This window comes from Cyclopterus lumpus, chromosome 8 (assembly GCF_009769545.1).
Source record: "Cyclopterus lumpus isolate fCycLum1 chromosome 8, fCycLum1.pri, whole genome shotgun sequence".
Taxonomy (NCBI): domain Eukaryota; kingdom Metazoa; phylum Chordata; class Actinopteri; order Perciformes; family Cyclopteridae; genus Cyclopterus; species Cyclopterus lumpus.
In genome coordinates, this window is record NC_046973.1 from 2,614,743 (window position 1) to 2,635,045 (window position 20,303).

At 42.8% G+C, this 20,303-nt stretch overlaps 1 pseudogene; it reads left to right on the forward strand.

The window, feature by feature from the left end:
- Nucleotides 1-1,132: 1,132 nt before the first annotated feature.
- On the forward strand, nucleotides 1,133-18,586 carry LOC117735564 (annotated as a pseudogene).
- The last annotated feature ends 1,717 nt before the right edge of the window (nucleotides 18,587-20,303 follow it).

Sequence of the window (20,303 nt, forward strand, 5' to 3'; positions counted from 1 at the left end):
TAATATCTCCATCTGCACGCCTGTCGCGTTCCTCCTTTTTTAGAAACGGGATTAGAAAAGAAAAAACACGGCAGTTGTTTCAGCTCTCGGAGGCTCAGAATGGAACCGACTCATTTATGGACCAGATGATTGTTTTTTATTTATTTAATTTTATTCTGTACGTTTCTAAGCGTTTAACCCAGAAAAGACCCGTTTCAGACCAAAGTAATGCATCAAAGCAGATGTGAGAACGTTTCCTTTTTAAACTTTGTGTGTGTGTGTGTGTGTGTGTACATGTACATGCACATATGTAGTGTTCACTGTGAAAAGTCACAATATTTATAAGTAATAATTAGACGAGGAGCTCGACGCCGCTCTCGTATATGAAGCTTCCGCTTGCTTCCCGTTAGCTTAGCTTAGCACAATGAATGTAAACAGGTGGAAACAGCTAGCCGGCTCCGTCACCCACTAACTCGTTTATTAACATGTTTTCTCTTGTTTGATCTGTAAAGACATTGGTAGAAATCATAGTTTTTACTCCTCAGATTAACTTTAAAATTCTGAACTGAAGACTTTTAAACTTCTGCTACTCGACTGGAGAACAGTTTAATTAAAGAGGCCTCAAACCCCGCGCTGTGTTGACGGGAGCACGTACATCGTATACTGCGTCTTGAGCCGCGGCCCGGAGCCGAGGATTGTGGGTAAGAAAAGCTTGCTGGCTTGAATTCTGCACACTGCATTGGGACGAGCTCAGTAGTTCAGGACCTGGAACATGTTTTTGTATCGCACGCCTGCTGGTGCAAAAATGGTTTCTGGTACAATAACTGCAAAAAAATAACGTACGCACACACACACACACACACACGTACGTACGCACACACACACACGTTTAGGTCTGTCATGTGAAGACGGACACGAATTAAGTGAAAAACTCCTTTTAAACGCAACAGAAGTACAACAGTGAAATACATTTACTGCTTTAATGGAGAAACAGGCTTTTATTTCTCTGTCAATAAAATACTTCCCACATCGTCCATTTCCCCTTCTTGACCTTTGACCCTGTGGATTTGACGTCCCGCGGGTCTTCTCGCAGTCGAACGTCCACGCAGACATCAAGGCGCGACAGGGGGGGGATGGGGGGGGGGTCTGTGCTCGTCTGCCCAGAGCCAATTAGAATCGCAGCTGCTGCCGGAGATTCAAGTGACATTAGGAGGCGATTAAATCAATCACCAATTAGAGTCTGTGAAGCTCCGCCAGACGCGTTCGGCTGGCCCCTCCCTCTGAAACTTGATTTCTTATTTGTGTTTGTTTTACTTTAACTGTAAAAGTTATTTCTTTATGTGCCGTAACTAAACAAAAGTGAATGAAAGTACTTTTGGAGGTCGGCTCGTGGATCGGTGCGTAGCAATAAACACTGAGCAATCATTTTAAATTAAGAAAATATGAACATTTTACAGTTAAACATGGTAAACAAATAAACAAGAGCGCCTTAAAAACTATGTTATTAAAGTGTCGAGTGTATATTAATAGAGAAAACGTTGAATAACTCACAAAGATTTGGTTTTATGCTTCTGTACATTAGATAAATAAAGATATATAAAATCATATAAAGTGAGAATAGATTCTTTCTGAATTCTGCGTACATAAAACAGAGGCCAGGAGATCCGGATTGTTTTGTTTGTTTAAAAGTTCCTAAAAGCGGTCGATCCTACAGTTCCCATAATGCAACAGGATAGTTTCCCAAAGCTGTTTCGCCATCTGAAGAAGCCCACTGGCAGCGTTGAGGCGTCGAGGCCTTTCCACACAAATGTCATGAAAATGCAAAATGTCTCGGGCTTTTATTGTGAAAGGTAAAGAACAGAAGCCGTGACTGCGGTTCTGACTTTGTCGAGGTTGAAAGGAGTAATAAAGTTTAAACAAAACAAAAAAAACAACCCCGTTCCCAAATAAATGAGGTCGCTTTTTGGCGCGTTCATTCAAGACGTGTAAAAGACTTCTTTTTGTCTCTTTAAAACTTTTTTAATAAAACATTTTCCCAAAGCTTCCACCGATCAGACTTCATGGAGGAGGAAGCTGAATATAACATTAAAAAACACGTTTCCCAGACAAAAAAAGGCTTTAAATTGTTTTATTAGTTTGGTTCTAATCCCAAAGCCGCCGAAATGAAAGGAACAAGCCGCCGCGACTCGTCCATGCGACTGGAATGTGACCAATGTGGCCCGGCCGGCCTCACGGGACCCAAACCGTCCCGGCCGGGCAGCCGACGAACAGAATTCCAGCGATGCCCCCAACAGACCTAATCTGTTCCTGATCCCAGAAAATGAGTCGGGGCTCCGTAAGCCCCCCTAAAGCCGCCGTCCTTAGCATTCATTGCTTTTTAATGGACGGCGTGGAGGAGGACGGGGGGTTACAATTGAAACCGTTAAAAATAAAACACAATACGGCTAAACATAGACCCCGAAATACAAAATGGACATCACTTTTTTTCTTCTTCTTTTCTTCTGGAAGCCAGATCTCCAAATATAGGAGAACGAGGCGCGCCGGAGAACGGGCGTATAAAAGCTGCCTCGTGGGGCCGAGGGGCGTCTGTTCTGCTCTTCTGAAAACAGGTCGCGAGCCTTTTCGTTTTGGTGAGTTTGGCGACGCCGCGACTTCTTTTCATTCACGACAAAAACATCTGTTTTTTGTTTTTTTTAAATTGTCGTTCAAATTTTTTTCCCATGCAGCCAGATTTAAAAGATGAGCGACGCCGAGATGGCGATATTCGGGGTGGCCGCCCCGTACCTCCGCAAGTCGGAGCGGGAGAGGATCGCGGCGCAGATCGCGCCGTTCGACGCCAAGACGGCCATCTTTGTGCCCGACCCGAAGCACGAGTACGTGAAGGGGACGATCAGGAACCAAGATGGTGCCACGGTCGCCGTGGAGACGGAGGACGGGAAGGTGGGTCCTCAGTTTCGAACATCTCAATGATATCTGTTTTTTAATTCACAGGGCCTTTTGAATGTTCTTTCTTTTGTTGTTGGTGTTGATAATGTATTATTGTTGTCATTATATATTATTATTTATCATACTAAATATTTATATATATAATAATATAACATTTACTTTCCGTCACTCTCAACACAGAAATAGACCAAAAAAACATAAACGTATATAAACTAATATGTACAAATATATATATGAACAAAAGTATACATGTGAACATAAAACACAACAACACTGACATTAAAATGGAGGTAATAGTGCAGTATGATCCGAGTTACGGCTGGTGGGAAGAACCTAAAATATGAATGTTCCTGCACTCTGATTTTATTTATCCCTGATTTTACTTCTCTTTGATTTTATTTATCTCTGGTTTTATTTCTCTCTCATTTTATTTCTCTCTGATTTTATTTATCCCTGATTTTACTTATCTCTGATTTTACTTATCTCTGCTTTTACTTATCCCTGATTTTACTTATCTCTGATTTTATTTATCTCTGATTTTACTTATCTCTGCTTTTACTTATCCCTGATTTTATTTATCTCTGATTTTACTTATCTCTGATTTTATTATCTCTGATTTTATTCATCTCTGATTTTATTTATCTCTGATTTTACTTATCTCTGATTTTATTTATCTCTGATTTTACTTATCTCTGCTTTTACTTATTCCCTATTTTACTTATCTCTGATTTTATTTATCTCTGATTTTACTTATCCCTGATTTTACTTATTCCTTATTTTACTTATCTCTGATTTTATTTATCTCTGATTTTACTTAGCTTTGCTTATCTCTGATGTTACTTATCTCTGCTTTTACCTATCTTTGATTTGACTTATCTCTGATTTTACTCATCCCTGATTTTACTTATCTCTGATTTTACTTATCCCTGATTTTATTTATCTCTGCTTTTACTTATTCCTGATTTTACTCATCTCTGATTTTATTTATCTCTGATTTGACTTATCTTTGATTTGACTTATCCCTGATTTTATTTATCTCTGCTTTTACTTATTCCTGATTTTACTCATCTCTGATTTTACTTATCTCTGATTTTATTTATCTCTGATTTTACTTATCCCTGATTTTACTTATCTTTGATTTTACTCATCCCTGATTTTACTTATCTTTGATTTTATTTATCCCTGATTTTATTCATCTTTGATTTTATTTATCTTTGATTATATTTATCCCTGATTTTATTCATCTTTGATTTATTTATCCCTGATTTTATTTATCTCTGCTTTTACTTATCTCTGATTTTACTTATCCCTGATTTTACTTATCTCTGATTTTACTTATCTCTGATTTTACTTATCCCTGATTTTACTTATCTTTGATTTTACTCATCCCTGATTTTACTTATCTTTGATTTTATTTATCCCTGATTTTATTCATCTTTGATTTTATTTATCTTTGATTATATTTATCCCTGATTTTATTCATCTTTGATTTTATTTATCCCTGATTTTATTTATCTCTGCTTTTACTTATCTCTGATTTTACTTATCCCTGATTTTACTTATCTCTGATTTTACTTATCTCTGATTTTACTTATCCCTGATTTTACTTATCTCTGATTTTACGTATCCCTGATTTTACTTATCTCTGTTTTTACTCATCCCTGATTTTATTTATCTCTGCTTTTACTTATCTCTGATTTTACTTATCTCTGATTTTACTTATCCCTGATTTTACTTATCTCTGATTTTACTTATCTCTGTGGCGTTCCCTCCCCAGCTCGTGTCGGTGCTCCTGGACGACGTCCGGCCCATGAACCCTCCGAAGTTCGACAAGCTGGAGGACATGGCGCTGCTGACGCACCTGCACGAACCGGCCGTGCTCTTCAACCTCAAGGAGCGCTACGCCGCCTGGATGATCTACGTAACTACGCGGCGTCGGAAATCAAACATGGCGTCGTAAGAAAGATACTTTTTTAAAAATCTTTTCATCGTGGTGCGTTCTGCGGTTTCGTGTCCTCAGACCTACTCGGGGCTCTTCTGCGTGACCGTGAACCCGTACAAGTGGCTCCCGGTCTACAACCCGGAGGTGGTGGCCGGGTACCGCGGGAAGAAGCGTCAGGAGGCCCCCCCCCACATCTTCGCCATCTCCGACAGCGCTTACCAGTTCATGCTGACAGGTCCGGTGCCCCCTCTGAACCGGGCCGACTGGTTCGGTTCGGTGCACATTGTGACGGCTACACACTCACGATACCAGCACACACTTTAAAATAACCATTGTTCATGAACGGTGCATTGAGAGTCAATTAAAGTTTTACTGAGTTTAACTCAATGTTAATAACTAATAATAATTATATTATTGTAGTTTACAGTTGCACAAATTAAACAATTTATTTTATTTATTATAAAGATATGAATTGGTTTGTAAAACGTCTATAAACATTATTTGGATGGTTATTCTAAAGTTGCAAATTATTATTAAAATAATAAAATAAAATAATATAATGATATTTCTTATATATATGAATATGACATTGAGTTATTTAAAAGGTTGAATGTTTTATTAAGTCTATTTCTTCCAACTTGATAGTCAACACTCGGTTAATAAATTATTTCTTAAAGGTTTAAAAATGATTTGTTAATCATTAACAAATATGTAATATATTATGTAAACTGTTGTAATGTATGCAACAAAACAAGTTTCATAAATAGTTTACTCATGTAATCAGAATGTAATTATAATGATATATCATCTCTCTCTGAGACGATATATAATTCATAAACAAATTATTTAATATTACACAAATAATTATAAAATAACATACATTATAGCATTACTCTCAATTAGTTAAATTGTAACAAAAATTAGATTATACTGAACTAATAATACTAACGACAGTAATTAAATGTGATTAAAACGTAATGATTTAACTGCTTAATAAAAGTTTGCTACAAAAATATCAGACAATAAAAAATAAAAATTTAAAAAAAGAAATAGAACAATAAAAGAAATATAAAAATAAAAGAAATAGAGCAAAGAGAGAAACATTTACATGATTGTATTTCTGACTAAAGTGACAAGTTTAACAATAAAATGAAGACCGATAAATAAAGCTGAAGGACCGGCGTCACCCGGTTTGTTTCCCTTCCACAGATCGAGAGAACCAGTCCCTCCTCATCACGTAAGTGACGCTTCACATTGAGATAAAAAACGTCCTCCATATATAATTTTTCTCCCATCGCTCACCTCGAGTCGTTTTGTCCGTCAGTGGAGAATCTGGAGCCGGGAAGACGGTCAACACCAAGCGGGTCATCCAGTACTTTGCAACCATCGCAGTCGGAGACTGCAGCAAGAAAGAGCAACTGGCCAGCAAGGTGCAGGTTCAGAGCGCTTCTCCTCCCGTTCACATGCACTGGCGAGGCAGGACTGGTGTTACTGGTTTTCACTCGTGGTTTGGGTTCACAGGGGACTCTGGAGGATCAAATCATCCAGGCCAACCCTCTGCTGGAGGCTTTCGGCAACGCCAAGACCTGCAGGAACGACAACTCCTCTCGATTTGTGAGTGCAAATTGGATTTGTACGGATGGTCAGAGATGCTATTTTTCTTTATTTTTCTTTATTTTTAATATTTTTTTTCTTTTTAGTATTTCTTCATATATCTTTTTATAATTATTTTTTGTAATTATCTTAAAAAGAAATATATATATATATATATATATATATATATATATATATATACAATTTATTATTTGGCTCATTTTACAGGCTGTAAATACTATATAATATAATTAAATTAGGATTATTCTAATTCTTCTAATAATTATAAATATAATAATTACAATAATAATAATTTAGATTTTTTTTAAAACTATGTACTATTATATGTTTTCTGAATCGGCAAAGGAACCATTAAGTAAAGTTTCTAAAATAAATATGGAAGACAAAGAAGTACAATATTTCCCTCTGAAATAGTAAACTAAAGTACAAAGAAGTACAAGTACCTCAACATTAAACTTAAGTACACACCACTTACTTTCCTGGTTTTCAGTCTTAAATATTTCAGCATTTATCAGTTGTTATATGTTAAAAATGATTTAATAACTTTTTTTTAGGGAAAATTCATCCGCATCCACTTTGGAACAAAGGGGAAGCTGGCATCAGCTGATATTGAAACCTGTAAGTATGCTTGTCATTGATATTATTATTATTATATATATTTACTTGTATTAATTCTCTTCAGATCTTTTGGAAAAGTCCAGAGTGACCTTCCAGCTGCCGGCCGAGAGGAGCTACCACATCTTCTATCAGATCTTGTCAAACAAGAAGCCGGAACTGATCGGTAAATATGGCTTATTTTTACCGGCTTGTGAATGTGACGATGAATCAAAACGCTTTTAAAATATTTATATTTCAGAAATGATGCTGATTACCACCAACCCGTACGACTACCCTTTCATCAGCCAGGGGGAGATCAGCGTGCTGAGCATCAACGACACTGAGGAGCTCATGGCCACCGATGTAAGTGTGTATATATATTTATTTATATATGAAAATATATACATATAAAAAATATATATATAAAAAAAATATATATATATATATATAAAAATTTGTATATACCTTACACCTAAATATGTATGAGGTCATACAAATATATTTATATAATTATATAATATTATTAATTGAATTAATAATTGAACTGTTGTTATTATTCCGATCATCACGATTTTAAATTCATGTTTTTTATACTCGCTACTATTATAATCATTATTAGTATTGTTCTATAATTTCCGGTGGCGGGAGGGTTTGTCGACACTTTCAATAAACATAATATAATTATTAAAAAAATATACTATCGCTGAACTAAGACAAAAAACACTAATCACAACACGTCTTTTCCTCAGAGCGCCATCGACATCCTGGGCTTCAGCGCAGAGGAAAAGGCCGGCATCTACAAGCTCACCGGCGCCGTGATGCATTATGGGAACATGAAGTTCAAGCAGAAGCAGCGGGAGGAGCAGGCGGAGCCCGACGGCACCGAGGGTGAGGCCTCTCGGTGCGCACGTGGAGAATGAGGAGTGTCGGCGGAAATAGCGCGGAAAAAGCGCGGCGTCGCCACGGCAACGCGACTGCAACGCCACGCTTTTCCGCCACCCTCCTCACCTCCACGTGCGCTCTTTCGCTCCCGCAGTGGCCGACAGAGTCGCCTTCCTCATGGGCTGAACCCGGCCCACTTGCTGAAAGCGCTCTGCTACCCCGAGTGAAGGTGGGGAACGAGTACGTCACCAAAGGTCAGACTCCTCAGCAGGTACGGTTCCTACAGGACGACGTAAAGGAATATAACGAATGCCATTTTTGCTTTGTAAACTGGTTGTGAACCAGTCTCGGTGTAGTCCTGATCTCCTACGAAGACCTCCATCGGTAAACAGGACCGTCAGAGAGAAGACGGTCTGGTTCTCAAGTTATTCTTAAAGACCACTACCACTTTACTCCACAAGGGGGGCGCCAGAATCCACACAATGTGGAAAGTTCCTCGTAGTATAGCTTTAAGTAATGTACCTACACTGCTCCAGTACTTTGTATGCTACTTTGTACTTATTAAATATTGTGCTTTTTTTTACACAATATAAACTCTTTAAAACACCAGCTGGAAAATGCATCGTCACAAATCTGAAACACGCAACGTACACATCAATGCATCGGGAATATTACAAAACATTTTACTGGACAATAAATACTTTTAAGACCTTAAGTACATTTTGTACACACTTTTACTTCCGTGGACTCGTACTCGTTAGTCCGTTTTTCCTGCAGTGAAGGATGTGAATGCTTCCAGGTGAACAACGCCACGGGCGCTCTGTCGAAGGCCGTGTACGAGAAGCTCTTCCTGTGGACGGTCACCAGGGTCAACAAGCAGCTGGACACCAAACTCCCACGGCAGCATTTCATCGGCGTCCTGGACATCGCCGGGTTTGAGATCTTCGAGGTGAACGAAACGACGGCAACGAAGCAAAATCTGATTACCCGAGAGCCTCCATGTCAATGTCCCCTCCTCTCCAGATGAACAGCCTGGAGCAACTCTGCATCAACTTCACCAACGAGAAGCTGCAGCAGTTCTTCAACCACCACATGTTCGTGCTGGAGCAAGAGGAGTACAAGAAGGAGGGCATCGCCTGGGAGTTCATCGACTTCGGCTTGGACCTGGCGGCCTGCATCGAGCTCATCGAAAAGGTAGCGTCGTCGTCTTTTCACCGACGCGTCAAACAATAACAGATAATGACCGCCTCTCTCTCTCCTGCCCTGCAGCCGATGGGCATCTTCTCCATCCTGGAAGAGGAGTGCATGTTCCCCAAGGCGACGGACGGCTCCTTCAAGAACAAGCTGTACGACCAGCACCTGGGGAAGAGCAGCATCTTCCAGAAGCCCAAGGCCTCCAAGGGGAAGGCCGACGCCCACCTGGCCCTGGTGCACTACGCCGGCACGGTGGACTACAACATCAGCGGCTGGCTGGAGAAGAACAAAGACCCTCTGAACGACACCGTGGTGCAGCTCTACCAGAAAGCCTCCCTGAAGCTGCTCTCGCAGCTCTTCGCCACTTATTCCGCCGCGACGGTCGGTTCGCTGTTATTATTGTTATTATTATTGTTGTATTATTATTATTATCGTCGAGCTATGCAGTTTATTACAGTGAGGAATTGTGTTTCCGTAGGCGCTGATGGAAGTAAGAGAAGTACCAAGAGAAAGGGCTCTTCTTTCCAGACGGTTTCAGCACTTTTCAGGGTGATAAATCAATTAATCAATTAATTAGATCGAAGCTGAAGGAGGATGTTTTGGTGTCAGCATTTATATATATATATATATATGTATATATTATTTTCTTAAATTAAGACATTTCAAGCCTTTTGAACTTTCACCATAACTACCTTTGAATGATTTAAACCGTAACACAGACGTAATGTCTTGCTTTGAACTCAGAGACCATGATCTGTTCTTCTGCTGCAGGAGAACCTGAACAAGCTGATGGCCAACCTCCGGTCCACACATCCACACTTCGTGAGATGCATCATCCCAAACGAGACCAAGACCCCAGGTGAGAAGAAACCGTTCTCCGGTTCTCCGGTCTTTATGCTAAGCTAAAGCTAACCGTGCAGACGGACCAGATTGAAGCCGCCTTGACCCGGACTGTCATCTCCACGCAGGGTCCATGGACCACCACCTGGTCCTGCACCAGCTGCGCTGTAACGGCGTGCTGGAAGGGATCCGGATCTGCAGGAAGGGGTTCCCCAGCAGGATCCTCTACGGGGACTTCAAGCAGAGGTAGGAGCACACACCCCTCTGGTGGGGGTCTCTGTTGAACCCTCGACTCTCTCACCCCACCCCCCCCCCCCCCCCCCCCCCCCCCCCACCCCCCCCCCCCCCCCCCCCCCCCCCCCCCCCCCCCCCCCCCCCCCCCCCCCCCCCCCCCCCCCCCCCCCCCCCCCCCCCCCCCCCCCCCCCCCCCCCCCCCCAGATACCGGATCCTGAACACCAGTGCGATCCCAGAGGGTCAGTTCATCGACAGCCAGAAGGCTTCAGAGAAACTTCTCTCCTCCATCGCCGTGGACCACGCCCAGTATCGCCTTGGATACACAAAGGTGTGTTATCTTTAAAATGACTGCCTATTGTTACTCAGCGCTCATTAAATATAAGCACTTGAACTCAATTACTTCAATATTTAATATTTCTGCTATGTTTTACTTCTGCTTACGACTACAATTTGGAAGCACAAGTATTTAACATATAACTTAAAAATACGAATGACAAATTAATTATAGATCTACTAAACACATTAATGCATCAATAATTATAGTTACAGTAATATAATAAATATCATTTTGAAATGTCATTCTGAAATAGCACTTTTTGTACATTTCATTCAAGGTATCGAATGCAGGACTTTTACTTGTATATTTTTACACTGTGGTATTTAATACTTCTACTTAAAAGAGTACTACTTCTATAACTGCACATTGAACTGTTCCATTATCTGACACATAGATTAGTAATAATAATAGTAATCTGTACATTTAAAAATATTAAATAAGTATTTAAATCTGCTAAACCAACCTAAAGAATTGTATCAGCCGGACTTTAATGGACTTTTTACCTAATTATTGGCTTGATTTTGCCACAATGTTTCATTCAATCTCCCTTAACGTTAACTCAACTTCCCTTTTTAAACGTCGCGTCTCTTCCCAACTTGCAGGTGTTCTTCAAAGCCGGCCTCCTGGGTCTGCTGGAGGAGATGAGGGACGAACGTCTGGCGGTCCTGGTGACTCGGATGCAGGCCGTCTCCAGAGGATGCGTCACCCGGCAGCGGCTCAGGGAGATGAGGAAGAAAAGGTCGGCTGACACTCGAGAGAGAACGAGAGGATTATTGATCCTCTACGGTTATCACACGAGTCTTTCCTCGCTCCTTCAGAGAAGCCGTCTTCATCGTCCAGTACAACGTCCGCTCCTTCATGAACGTGAAGAACTGGCCCTGGATGAGGCTCTACTTCAAGATCAAGCCTCTGCTGCGGAGCGCGGAGGCCGAGAAGGAGATGCAGCGCGTCAAGTGGGAGCTCTCGCGGCTCGCGGAGGAGTTCGCAAAGTCGGAGGCCCGGAGGAAGGAGCTGGAGGAGAAGATGGTGGCGCTCGTCCAGGAGAAGAACGACCTTTACCTCCAGATCCAAGCGGTGGGTAAACAACAGAGTCTGTTTGTGTCGGATGAAGAGATCCGGACGGAAAAGAGCTTTTTAAATGTGTATAAATAACAACATAATCAATAACAATAAGATAAGATGTCATTGGTCTCTGCAGGTGAACAGGACAGAGCAGTAAACAGTAGAATATCAATAAGAACGTAGCGGACGAGAGGTTTTCATAAACAAACTCAAATGACGGTGGAAACACGACAATATAGCAGCAGAGAACTATGATAAATATTATTCATTATTAAGACATTATTAATGACAATTGGTGCCTGATATTCCAATACGCACTAAACGATGAAACATGAACCGATGACCAGGAGAGGGAGAACCTGTGCGACGCCGAGGAGAGGTGCGAAGGCCTGATAAAGAGCAAGATCCACCTGGAGGCCAAGGTCAAGGAGTTCTCCGAGAGGGCGGAGGAAGAGGAGGAGATCAACGCCGAGGTCACCGCCAAGAAGAGGAAGCTGGAGGACGAGTGCTCGGAGCTCAAGAGGGACATCGACGACCTGGAGCTCACCGTCGGCAAAGTGGAGAAGGAGAAGTACGCCGCGGAAAACAAGGTGAGAGAATGTATTCGGTTACTTTACGCGAGTACAAGTACTAATAAAAGCACCTCAAAGTATCTCAACTTGGAATGATTCCCCCTCCGCAGGTGAAGAACCTGGTAGAGGAGCTCACGACTCTGGAGGAAAAACTGCTGAAGTCTTCAAAGGAGATGCGAGCTCTGCAGGAGGTGCACCAGCGGACGTTAGATGACCTGCAGGCCGAGGAGGACAAAGCCAACTCTCTGATGAAGACCAACATCAAGCTGGAGCAGCAGGTGGACGACGTGAGTCTGGACCTCTTTAATCGGAGCGCTCCCCGGTTTCAGGGGTCTTTACCTTTTGTGTTACTTTGACGTACTGGTGGTTTTTCCTCTCGCAGCTGGAGGGCTCGCTGGAGCAGGAGAAGAAGGTGACCGTGGACTTGGAGAGATCCAAAAGGAAACTGGAGGGAGACCTGAAGCTGTCGCGGGAAACCGTCGTGGACCTGGAGAACGAAAGGCAGCAGACGGAGGAGAGACTGAAAAAGTGAGATGTTCTGCATAACAAAAAAAAGACAAAACGGATACTAAGTTTGATAATTACAACCTGAAGATTTGAGTGTGTGACGCTCGGTTTGATTTGAAAAATCAATCTTCTTATCGGGAAGGAACATTTGTGTGACCTTTTTACCTTTTTTAAACGTCTTGGTAATTAAAATATTGAACGGTCTTTCTGTGTGTTTAGAGTCAGGCGTCAATGACGGTATAAAACCGTAAAATAAATGTTTTTAAAAAGTGTGAATCACTGCAGACGCGAGAGGATCTTGAGCAAAAAAAAAAGGAGCACAACAAACATTTGATAACCTGTGGACACACACACACACACACACACACACACACACACACACACACACACACACACACACACACTGACTCTTTTCCAGAAAGGACTTTGAAATCAGCGGCTTGCAGGTCCGAGTCGTGGACGAGCAAGTCCTCAACGCTCACCTGCAGAAGAAGATCAAAGAGCTCCAGGTAAACAAACAAACATCTTAAATCATTCAGGATCCACGTGTTCACCGAGTGACCACGACCCCCCCCCCGGCAGGCCCGTGAGGAGGAGCTGGAGGAGGAGGCGGAGGCCGAGCGCTCGGCCCGGGTCAGAGCGGAGAGGCGGCGCTGCGACCTCACCCGGGAGCTGGAGGAGATCGGCGAGCGCCTGGAGGAGGCCGGAGGAGCCGGCGCCGCTCAGGCCGAGCTGAACAAGAAGCGCGACGGCGAGCTCCAGCGGCTGCGTCGGGACCTGGAGGAGTCGGCGCTGCGGCACGAGTCCGTCGCCGCCGCCCTGCGCAAGAGGCAGGCGGACGGCGCCGCCGAGCACGGCGAGCGGTGTGGACGACCTCCGGGTCAGGCAGAAGCTGGAGAGGGAGAAGAGCGAGCTGAGGATGGAGGTCGACGACGGGGCGAGCAACGCGGCGAGCGTCCTGAAGAGCAAGGTGAGAGACGGACGGGTTTTCTTGGGGCCAATGGCGTCCGTGCATCCCCGGCGTGCGTCGGTTCACCACAAACGAAACCATCCCGTGTTTCAGGCTCACCTGGAGAAGTTGTGCCGGAGCCTCGAAGACCAGGTGAACGAGTTCAAGAGCAAAGCCGACGAAGCTCAGAGGTCCCTCAGCGATCACGTCGCTCTCGGCGCCCGTCAGCAGGCAGAAAACGGTGCGTTCACGGGTGTTTAAAAAGAGACATTTTAGGATAAAAGAGATGGTGATAATAATCTTTATTCCCAACAGGTGAGCTCACACGTCTGCTGGAGGAGAAAGAGCTCGCTCTGTCTCAGCTGAGCAGAGTCAGAACGGCGGGAGGTCAACGGATCGAAGAGCTGAGGAGACTTCTGGACGAGGAGACCAAGGTCTGAGGGACACGCATACGTCTGATGGTTTAGACCAGGATTCAAACCTTTACACCAGGATTCAAAACAGGATTTAAACCTTTAAACCAGGATTCAAACTTTTAAACGAGGATTCAAACCAGGATTCAAACCTTTAAACTAGGATTCAAAACAGGATTTAAACCTTTAAACCAGGATTCAAACCAGGATTTAAACCTTTAAACCAGGATTCAAATCTTTACACCAGGATTCAAACCAGGATTCAAACCTTTAAACCAGGATTCAAACCAGGATTTAAACCAGGATTCAAACCAGGAAAACCAGGATTCAAACCTTTAAACCAGGATTCAAACCAGGATTTAAACCTTTAAACCAGGATTCAAACTTTTAAACGAGGATTCAAACCAGGATTCAAACCTTTAAACCAGGATTCAAACCAGGATTTAAACCTTTAAACCAGGATTCAAATCTTTACACCAGGATTCAAACCAGGATTCAAACCTTTAAACCAGGATTCAAACCAGGATTTAAACCAGGATTCAAACCAGGAAAACCAGGATTCAAACCTTCAAACCAGGATTCAAACCAGGATTCAAACCTTTAAACCAGGATTTAAACCAGGATTCAAACCTTTAAACCAGGATATAAACCAGGATTTAAACCTTTAAACCAGGATTCAAACCTTTAAACCAGGATATAAACCAGGATTTAAACCTTTAAACCAGGATATAAACCTTTAAACCATGATTTACTCAATGATTTAAACAATTATTTAAACACTTTAAATTAGGAAATCCTGGTTTAAACAATGATTATTATTATTAATTATTTTGTGGCTCAAGGTGGGATCTACTTTAATTCAGTGTGGTTGTGACTCCTCCAGGCCAGGAGCGCCCTGGCTCACGGCCTCCAGTCGTCCCGTCACGACTGCGATCTCCTCCGAGAGCAGAACGAGGAGGAGCAGGAGGCCAAAGCCGAGCTGCAGCGCGGTCTGTCCAAAGCCAACGTGGAGGTGGCTCAGTGGAGGAGCAGATACGAGACGGACGCCATCCAACGCACCGAGGAGCTGGAGGAGGCCAAGTGAGAACCTCCTTCTCCTCCTTCTTTTTGTTCTTCTTCTTTTTGTTGTTCTTCTTCTTGTTCTTCTTCTTTTTGTTGTTGTTGTTGTTCTTCTTCTTGTTCTTCTCCTCCTTCTTTTTGTTCTTCTTCTTTTTGTTGTTGTTTTTCTTCTTGTTCTTCTCCTTCTTCTTGTTCTTCTTCTTTTTGTTGTTGTTGTTGTTGTTGTTCTTCTCCTCCTTCTTGTTCTTCTTCTTTGTTGTTGTTGTTCTTCTTCTTGTTCTTCTCCTCCTTCTTCTTGTTCTTCTTTTTGTTGTTCTTCTTCTTGTTCTTCTCCTCCTTCTTTTTGTTCTTCTCCTTCTTGTTCTTGTTATTCTTCTCCTTCTTTTTCTTTTTCTTCTCCTTCTCCTTTTTGTTCTTGTTCTTCTTGTTCTTCTCCTCCTTCTTTTTGTTCTTCTCCTTCTTGTTCTTCTCCTCCTCCTCCTCCTCCTCCTTCCTCTTTAACCCGGTTCCTGTCCTCTCCTCAGGAAGAGGCTGGCCCAGCGGCTGCAGGAGTCAGAGGAGATGACCGAGGTGGCGAACGTCAAATGTTCCTCTCTGGATAAAACCAAGCAGAGGCTGCAGGCGGAGGTGGAGGACCTCATGGTGGAGGTGGAGAGGTCCAACGCGGCCAACGGCCTCCTGGACAAGAGGCAGAGGAACTTCGACAAGGTGCGTTTGTTTGTTTGTTTGTTTGTTTTCATCCTCCTTCGGTTAAACATTTGCGGTCCTCGTCGTCGTCCTCCTCCCGTCAGGTTCTGGCCGAGTGGAAACAGAAGCACGAGGAGAGCCAGTCCGATCTGGAGGTCTCCCAGAGGGAGTCTCGGCTGCTCGGCACCGAGCTCTTCAAGCTGAAGAACTCCTACGAGGAGGCGCTGGATCACCTGGAGACCACGAGGAGAGAGAATAAAAACCTTCAGCGTGAGCTGCAAAACGCGTCAAACTATCTGCGTTTGTTTGTTTGTTTTGTTTGTTTTGTGATTTATTTTTTGCTTTTACATTTTCAGAGGAGATTACGGAAATCACGGAGCAAGTTGGACAATCTTCTAAAACCATCCACGAGCTGGAGAAAGCTGCGAAGCAAGCGGAGCAGGAGAAGAGAGAAACCCAGGCCGCTCTCGAGGAAGCAGAGGTTTCCTTTGCTTTTAAAACAACACCACGCCGTCTTTTTTGTGAGTTTTAATAACTGCAATCATGCGTCTTCTCTGCGTAGTCCTCCATGGAGCACGAGGAGACCAAGATCCTGCACCTCCAGCTGGAGCTGAACCAGATCCAGTCCGAAGTGGACCGGAAGGCGTCGGAGAAGGACGAGGAGATGGAGCAGCTGAAGAGGAGCCAGCAGAGGAGCGTGGACGCGCTGCGGAACGCGCTGGACGTCGAGACGCGCGGCAGGAACGACGCCGTCCGGACCAGGAAGAAGATGGAGGGGGACCTGAACCAGATGGAGGTCCGGCTGGGTCACGCCGACTGGCAGGCGGGCGAGGCCACCAAGCAGCTGAGGAACCTGCAGGCCCAGTTGAAGGTTTGTGAACGCGACCGCTCGTAGAAAATGTTATATATATATATATATATATATATATATATATATATATATATATACATATATATTAATATATATTGTGTCCCAGGACGTCCAGGTCCATCTGGACGAGGCGCTCCTCGGTCAGGAGGACTTCAAGGAACAGCTGGCGATCGCGGAGCGGCGCAACAGCCTGATGGCGGCGGAGAACGAGGAGATGGGGGCGGCGCTGGAGCAGTCGGAGAGGAGCCGCAAGCTGGCCGAGCAGGAGCTGGTGGACGTCAGCGAGAGGATTCAGCTGCTGCACTCGCAGGTGAGGAGGAGACGGGCCAGGGGGGAGGAGACAAGGAGACACAGTCGAGGTCATGGTGGGGTCAAGGCGTGCAGGATAGGAATCTAACTTCACTCAGAGGTACATATTGTACTTTTTACTCAAGTCGGGAGGTCGAGATAATGTTATAATAATAATAATATTAATAATTATAATTATAATAATAATAGCGTAATAATAATAATAACAATTATAATAGAGTAATAATAATAATACTATCATTCTAATATAATAGATTTATTGATAGAGCACATTTAAAAAAGTGTTGACCAAAGTGCTAAAAACCGGGATGTGATGTGCAAACATAAAAACACAATAAACTAAAAAAACTGTTAATATCCAAGAGACTACTTACTGAAATATAGATGAATTAAAGATGTCTCTCCAACTTCGATGTTTAAACCGCTCACACGTTCTCCAACGAGCAGAACTCCAGCCTGCTGAACACCAAGAAGAAGATGGAGTCTGATTTAGCTCAGCTGCAGTCGGAGATGGAGGACTCCGTCCAGGAGGCGAGGGACGCCGACCAGAAGGCCAAAAAAGCCATCATGGATGTAAGTCTCCCACACACACACACACACACACACACACACACACTAATTAAATCTCACGTGTTTTCGGCGCGCAGGCCGCCATGACGGCGGAGGAGCTGAAGAAGGAGAAGGACACCAGCGCTCACCTGGAGAGGATGAAGAGGAACCTGGAGGTGACGGTGGAAGGACCTGCAGCGGCGGCTGGACGAGGCCGAGCAGCTGCTCTGAGGGGGGGCAAGAAGGAGCTCCAGAAAACTGGAGAACAAGGTACGAGTCTCACCGTCGAAGGGAGAAGGAATAAAGAAAAAAGATAAACGCTGACGTTAAGCCGACGGTGTTTGAAGGTGCGCGAGCTGGAAAACGAACTGGACTCGGAGCAGAAACGCGGGAGCGAGGCCTCGAAAGGCGTCCGCAAATACGAGAGGAAGATCAAAGAGCTCACCTATCAGGTAAACGTGTGTGTTGTCGCAGAACCAAGAGGCTCCGCCAGAGGAGGGTTTGACTGAATGTGAGGGAGCGGCCGCATGTTTCAGGCTGAGGAGGAGAAGAAGAGCGCGGCGAGGCTTCAGGATCTGGTGAACAAGCTGCAGCTGAGAGTGAAAGCCTACAAGCAGCAGAGTGAGGAGGCGGTGAGTAGGAACACACGAATACAGCAAATCCAGTGGAAACGTTGTGCTCATTTCCTGTGTTGTTGTTGTTGTTGTTGTTGTTGTTGTTGATGTTGTTTCTCTCCCCCCCGCGACTCTTCAGGAGGTAACAAACCAGCGTCCGTTCGGCGAAAGCTCGGAAGGTGCAACACGAGCTGGAGGAGGCGAGGAGCGAGCCGACGTCGCCGAGTCGCAGTTGAATAAGTTACGGGCGAAGAGCCGCGACGGCGTCGGCAAAAAGGAATAGAGACGTGTGCAGAGCGTTAGGAACGCTTCGTGAATCCACCGCGTGTTGGCAGCTAATCCGTTTGATCCTTTTTTAAATGTGCTCTATCAATAAATATATCAATAAATATAGTATTATTATTACTTATATAATTATAATTATTATTATATTATTATTATTATTATTATTACTACTCTATTATTTTTTATATTACTCTATTATTAATATTACTCTATTATTAATATTACTCTATTATAATTATTATTATTATTGCTCTATTATTATTACTCTATTATTATTATTATTATTTAGTCTGAAGGCTTTCTGTAATTTTGTATTATTATTAATCTATTATTATTATCATTCTATTATTATTATTATATTATTATTATTATATTATTATAATATTATTATTATTTAGTCTGAAGGCTTTCTTCATTCTCTCCTCAGTTTCCGAATTGTCGCCAAAAATAGATATAATTTTGTATTATTATTAATCTATTATTATTATCATTCTATTATTATTCTATTATTATTATTCTATTATTATAATATTATTATTATTTAGTCTGAAGGCTTTCTTCATTCTCTCCTCAGTTTCCGAAATTGTCGCCAAAAATAGATGTAATTTTGTATTATTATTACTCTATTATTATTATTACGCTATTATTATTATCATTCTATTATTATAATATTGTTATTATTATTATTATTATATTATTATAATAGAGTACCAACAACAACAACAACAACACGGACGAACCAAGAGCCCAGACATCATCGCTCCTTTCATCTTTAACGAAGGCGCAGGCCAGATGATTTCCTTCCTGGCCTTTCACAATAAAAGCCCCGAGTCTGACGGGAGCTGGAGCTCAGTCTGCACTATGACGCAATAACGTTGTGGTGCAAATAGTTCACCGTTAAAAGAACTATTTACACGCTTGGTATTTTACACAGGAGGTCCTAAAAATCTACATTTAGTTTATTCATAATGCATTTAATACTGCTTGTATTTTATACTATACGGAGGGATCCTGGTCGTGCGTCAATCTTATTTAAAGCTTTTAATGAAAAAAGAGTTTTAATTTTCACAACCCGATGGCTGCAATAAAAACAGATCTCCAAAAGATGGAGACACTTGATCCACATCCACATTTACCTGAAAGCATTGTTTTGTCTCTTGAACCAATAAAAACCAAAGTATTAATTGTTTTGAGAAACTGAAATGTGTGATCTCTGATATAGATGCTAATATATGATGTAGTTATAAAATGTTTCAATATGCATCATGAGAACACGACCGATGATTAAGATCTGCTCCTTCATCCTCCAGCTCCACTATGAGAATCAAATCAACCCAAAAATGATTAAATAAAAAGAATATTTGTGCCTGGGAGTTTTTAAATGGACCACGTGCAAAAAAAAGTGTGTTTTCCCGTCTCCTGTCATCGCCGTGGCGATCAGCAGCAGCTGGTATGTTTGTGACATTTGCAGGGTCAAAGGTCACGGAGGTGCTGGAGTGACTTTCAGCAGGAGAGGCTTACGTAAGGTGACCTCCAAGAGGGGAGACCGGACACAGAGGAGGAGGGGCTTGTTTGGGCTTGGACTGCACACACACGCACACAAACACATGCACACACAACACACACAAACACGCACACACTCACAAACACGCACACACTCACAAACACACATGCGCACACAACACACTCACACACAAACACTCACAAACACAAACTCACACACACAAACACACACACACATTTAACACTAAAAAGAAAGAATTCAGAAAACTTTGAGGCGGAAAAAAACCAACCACAGCAACGATACAAAAGTAAAATTTCCATATAAATATTAGAAAACATTAAAAATGATCCGATGCA